The sequence below is a fragment of the Mus pahari genome, chromosome 3 (assembly GCF_900095145.1).
Source record: "Mus pahari chromosome 3, PAHARI_EIJ_v1.1, whole genome shotgun sequence".
NCBI classification, from domain to species: Eukaryota; Metazoa; Chordata; class Mammalia; order Rodentia; family Muridae; genus Mus; species Mus pahari.
Window position 1 is genome coordinate 59,044,462 of NC_034592.1, and position 6,023 is coordinate 59,050,484.

The window sequence follows — 6,023 nt, forward strand, 5'->3', positions numbered from 1 at the left end:
ATGCTTTTTTTCTTAACCATTGCAAATACACACAAAGTATATGCAAAGCATAAAGCCAGTATTTAGATAAATACTAAATTTACTACACATGTAGTAACTAATACAGTATAATTCACAGTGGATTAATGTTTTGGTATAGTCATTAAATGAAAATTTGAAAGTATCAGATATCATCATGAATAAATCTCAAAACAACAGTAAGATCTGTTTTTTCCTGTCCCCATGACTTGGCCCAGTTTCTTGTTTTCTCTCAAGATTTTCACAAGCTATTCCTGGCCATGAAACAAAACCAGATCACCCGATTCCCCAGTAGACTAAGACAACGTTGGTAATAACATCAGCTACAACTCCAAGAACAGGAAATCAAGCTAGGTCTGTAAGGCACCTCACTGACTAGCTAGAAACTTAATATGGAGTCATGGTCAGCAATTAGTCTTACCATATCAAACTAAAATGTAGGTACTATCTGGACAGTTGAGTGTTTGGGCTCTGATTTTTTTTTCTGCATCTATACTAATGAGTTGGTTCAGAATATGTAGAACTTTGCTAATTACTGAAGGATGTTTTGAAACATACTAAGTTGTGACTATATGGATATACATAATAACTATTAGTGTTAGTTTTAATTGTCAATTTAACACAATCTAGAATTACCTGAGGAAACAGTCTTAATGAGGGATTATCTGGATCAGGCTGACCTGTGTCTGTAAGGGACTGTCTTCATTAAATTAATTGACATCGAAAGACAGTCCACTGTGGGTGGCACCATTTCCTTCATTTGGGTCCTGGACCATATATGAGCAGAGCTGAGCTGTAAACATGCAAGCATTCAATTCTCTTTCTATATGGAATTGCTGGGACATGAAGTCCGATGTGACTGAAGTCCCTGCTTCCTTGGGTTTCCTTCTAGAAAGGACTGAAATAAACTTTTCAAACTTTTTTTAAGTTGCTCTTTGTCGGGGTATTGTATCACAGCAACCAGAAATGATACCAATACAGAAATTCACTGTAAGTCTTCAAGATGCTAAGTTTTAAACCGTTAAGGAGGAAAGTGAGGCCCAGCCAGATGGCCTAGCAGATCGGGAGGGCTTGTAGCCAAACCTGACAACACTTCAGTCGCAGGAATCCACGTGATGGAGAGACTGTCCCTCAAGTTGTCACCTTACCATGTCACATGCTGTAGCAGAAAGCACAAATTCCATAAGTCAGTAAATGAGGAAAATGAGATTTAAATGGGTTTGCCAGGTGTTGTGCTTACATGTCCAAGTTTTAGTTAAGTTAGGCTGAGGGCATCACCATACTTCATATTGTGTTAATGCTTCATAATCATGTTTTATCCTTTTAAACAATGAGTACCTGCAGAGACGGCGAAACAAGCATGTCCTAACTGACCAGGAAGAGTCAGTGACTCCATATGACTAAGGCCCCAGCCTCAGCCACTAGAAAATTGGACTGAAATGAGGCCTGGGAGACAGCGGAGGCATACAGGCCGGGGTGCCAGAGGACGGACTTGGCCCATGGCTGGAAGGATTTGGATGCATGGCTAAAACAATGAACAAGGAGGGGGCAGTGTGCAGACTCAGGAGCCTTTGCCTGGTTCTCAGACCTCTGTCCATGAACAAGTTCCTTGGCTTTAAAAAAAAAAAGCCGAGCGTGGTGGCGCACGCCTTTAATCCCAGCACTCAGGAGGCAGAGGCAGGCAGATTTCTGAGTTTGAGGCCAGCCTGGTCTACAGAGTGAGTTCCAGGACAGCCAGGGCTACACAGAGAAACCCTGTCTCGAAAAAACCAAAAAAAAAAATTCTTCATGTAGGTCAGGCTTGGTAGCAGCACATTCTTGTAACCCCAGGACTTGGCAGGTTGAGGCAGGAGAATCTCAAACTCGAGGCATGCTGGGCTACACAGTGAAACTGTCTCCAAATGAGAGGTAAGGAGAGGCTAGCTGGTAATCTCAATGGTCGCAGACTTATCTAGTGTGTCAGCATCTGTGTTCACTCCCCACGTAACCCAATGTATAAACCCTCCACAGGGTGGTGGAGGTGCCTCAGCGGCTGTTCTGTTTCTTCCTTATGCAAGGTCTCCAGAACTTGCCTAACACCAGTTTCAACATTCAACCCTGAAACACTTCCTCCTGAGAATGCTTTCCTCTCTAAACCTCATCTGCTTTCTGGTTTTTCTCTCAAATGAAGTCTCCATTTTTGCTACACTGTCCAATTTAAATATATATATATATATATATGGCAGTGCAAGTGCTCGTTGTCTGTTCCTTACAGCACCCACTAACCACTCACAACCATTAGTGCTGGGAACATGACCAAGTGGCTGGGCAATTGAGTTAGTTTAATGATTGTAAACTTAAATGGCTGCACATGGCCAAGGGCAAATGTATTGGAGAGTACTGCTTTGAGTATCTGCCTGCTTCCACCCCCTACATATAAATACCAGTCCTTCCCTGGGGAAGCTCAGCCTTCCTGCAAACCCCGGCCCGGCCGTCATCTGTCAACGCAGGCCCATGTCTGATCTTCAGTAGTCTACTGTCTGCTGTTCCATATCCGTAAATTCCCCCTAAATGTTTCACTTAGCCTCAAACTGCAAACTCGCAGATTTGAACTCTAGCTCTGCCTTCCCTTTAGACACTCTGTCCCCAACTATGATGCTGTCATTCTCTCAGAAGTCCAGGCAGGAGTCAAGTTTGACACATCTCCCCAACCTTCCCACTAGCAGAAGCCATGTAGTACTGGCAAGTTTTCCTGCATAATCTCTCTTAATGACTTGTTTGTTAAGACCACAAAATTTATTGACCCCTGTTCTGCAAAACACTGCAACTATCTTACCCTCAGCAAATTTCAATGTACACAAATCCAAATCACAGAAATGAAAAATTAAGTCTAAAACAAAAATGGTTAGAGGACTCACCTAGGGTCCTGCACTCATTTCCCTCTACCACAAAAGATTAAATATATATATATATATATATATATATATATATATATATATATATATATTGCCATAGAAGGTCTCTCCATTCTCTCCAACCAATGACTGATGCAGCAAAGCATGCCTTTGCACCACCCCTTGTGCTCTATTCTTCCTTTTCCAAGCTCCTGCACCTTTGTGGATCCTGTGCAAGGACATCCCTTCTAATCCCTCACTGTCCCACAGTTAACCCCTCTTATGCCTTGCCAACAGGAGTTCCCTTCCTGGTCTCTCTGTCTGTTTCCAGCAACTCAGACAAGAATTTAAGCTCAAAGCAAGCTTTCCTATAAAGCCATCACTTCCAGCTGTAATTCCCTCCTCTTTAGCTTTCCATTACACTTCTAGGGTACCCTTCAGTGGCTCCTGTAACTCGTGATTTGCATGATAAAGGCCCTATCTGTAATACAGTCTGAGCCCTCCAAGTAGAAGAAGACAGCTTGCAAGTCCCAGGCCAGGCTGGCCCACAAGTCTACCACTCAGTCATGATCTAGAGATGTGAAGTCATGACCTTCAGGTGTGTACCCTTCCTTCAGTAAGCCTCTAGGCTCCACTGCATAGTTCCATACCCTTGAGCAAGATGGCCCCTGGTAAACTCAGTGGGTCACAAAACAAAAGACATGAACAAGGGAGAGGAACCTAAAGGGACAAGGAAGGGGTCAGCCAGCCTGAGAAGAAGACAAGGGAGAGTGTGGGAGGAGAGTAATTAGAATAAACTAAATACACTTGTGAAATGGTCAAGGAACAAATTTCATTGATATAACAAAATTTTTAGGATACATAAAATGTATAAATACATATAAAATTCCATCTTGGTGTATAGAAATGTTTCAAAACATGCAAAAATTGCAATCATACCATATTAACAAAATCAAATAAATACAAACATAAAATAACTTACAAAGCATCTAATATTAAAATACGTTCTATATACAAGTTTTTTTTTTTTTTTTGTCTCTAAAATATGGAACGCTTCACGAATTTGCGTGTCATCCTTGCGCAGGGGCCATGCTAATCTTCTCTGTATCGTTCCAATTTTAGTATATGTGCTGCCGAAGCGAGCACCTATATACAAGTTTTAACACATAATAATTAAACAGCTGTCTATGCCGTTAAGCCATCTATAACTCAAGCGTTCTGTCATCCATGATGACAGGTGACCTTAGTTATATATTCCTGTGAGTTGTTTTTCTTAATCTATCAAAGGTGTGTTTAATTTCTCTAGTCAGTATTTTGACTTACAGCTCTTGAATTATTCCTACCATTCTGGTTTACTGATAAGCTTTTCCTTCTCCACTTTGTTCTGACTTTAGACTCCTGTGAGATAATCTTTCTACTTCATACCTCCTCTACCCTGAACGGAATTAAGCCACTTATCTGCTTATGTTCCTAGGCCACTCGACTCATTTTGTTCCCTCTTTGTATTGATGAACCCTCCCTCTAGTTTTGTGTAACAAGCTTACTCCATGTTCCTTCTTCCAAACCATTGGCATAATGAATAAAATTGGTCCTAATATTGATCGCTAGAGCTTCGTGGTCCATCCATCCAACCCATTCCACACTTTGATATCAAAATCAATGTTTAATCGACTTAAGTAGTTCATTCCTGTGCCATACTCAGCTGACATTGAGATCTGTGGTTGAACGGTGTCATTTCCTGGCACTGTGTCCCAAAGTCATTGATTGGTTCTTGGCTTCCTCCAATATTATTTATTATTAGATTCAGCAATTATTTCCTAACAATGAGGCAGGTAAGATGAATTCATGCAGACTCTCTTTAAATTAAATCATAACTTTCTGATGTTTCCAATTGTTGATTTCCTAAAAAAAAATCCACCAACACCTTCAGTACAGACTAATCTTAGTAATTCTAAATCTTGTACTCAGGGTGGGGAAGTGGGTATTTAGTGAATTTTAATGAGGTTTTTGCCTATTATACATTACACATTATAACTGTCAAAGACATAAGATAAAACATTTCAAGTCCCCTTTTGTCTTTATGGAAGAATGTGAACATCTATTAAGAATCAAGAAGAAAATATTTGAATCACAATAGTGAAAACTCGGGAGCTGTAATCCATAAAAGATGTTCTACTATATATAAATTATACTTTGATTTCTAAAATATATTTTAATTTTATGTGTATGGGTGTTTTGTCTGCATATATGCCTGCTGCTCGTGGAAGGAAGAAGTGAGCACGGAATCCCTTTGGAATCCCAGATGGTTATGAGTTGCCACAGGGATCATGGAGATTTGACTAAGGTACTCTGGAAGAGTAGCCATTGCTCTCAACTACCGCCATCTCTCCAGCCTCTTGTTTTGTTTGTTTGTTTGTTTGTTTGTTTTGGTTTTTCCAGGCAGGGTTTCTCTGTACAGCCCTGGCTGTCCTGGAACTCACTTTGTAGACCAGGCTGGCCTCGAACTCAGAAATCCGCCTGCCTCTGCCTCCNGAGTGCTGGGATTAAAGGCGTGCACCACCACGCCCAGCTCCAGCCTCTTGTTTTTATGATGATACAAATACATCAGTAAATTCCTCACTCTGTAAAACCCAGCTGAACCGAGTTGGAGGGTGGGGTGATACAGATCCCTAAAGAGCATCTCATTGACTATTTCTTGTAGAAACTGTGGAGTTTCAGTGTGTTGGTATGAATTGTAATGCTAAATTCTGCATGGAGACTTGTCAAGTTTACAAACTTTTGTTGTGTAAACCTTGTTCCCTTTTCTTTTTCTTTTTTTTTTTTTTTTTTTTTGGTTTTTCGAGACAGGGTGGGGAAGGGCGTAGCCTTGGCTGTCCAGGAATTCACTCTGTAAACCAGGCTGGCCTCGAACTCAGAAATCCACCTGCCTCTGCCTCCTGAGTGCTGGGATTAAAGGTGTGCACCACCACGCCCCGGCAACCTTGATCCTTAATATAATACTTCACATTTACAAGCCTTTTGTTGTGCAAACCCTGTTCCTTGCTTTAAAACAATTGGTTAAATAAAATTGGCTACAGCCAATTACCAGAAGGATTAGAGGTGGGTGGCTTTTGAGTTACCCCAGGGACTGAG

General features: G+C 41.1%; 1 non-coding gene across 1 annotated transcript; it reads right to left on the minus strand.

Annotated features, from left to right (window-relative positions):
• Nucleotides 1-3,930: 3,930 nt before the first annotated feature.
• Nucleotides 3,931-4,037, minus strand: LOC115063790. Its single transcript, XR_003843650.1, has one exon. It is a non-coding gene; the product is annotated as a U6 spliceosomal RNA (small nuclear RNA).
• Nucleotides 4,038-6,023: the final 1,986 nt, after the last annotated feature.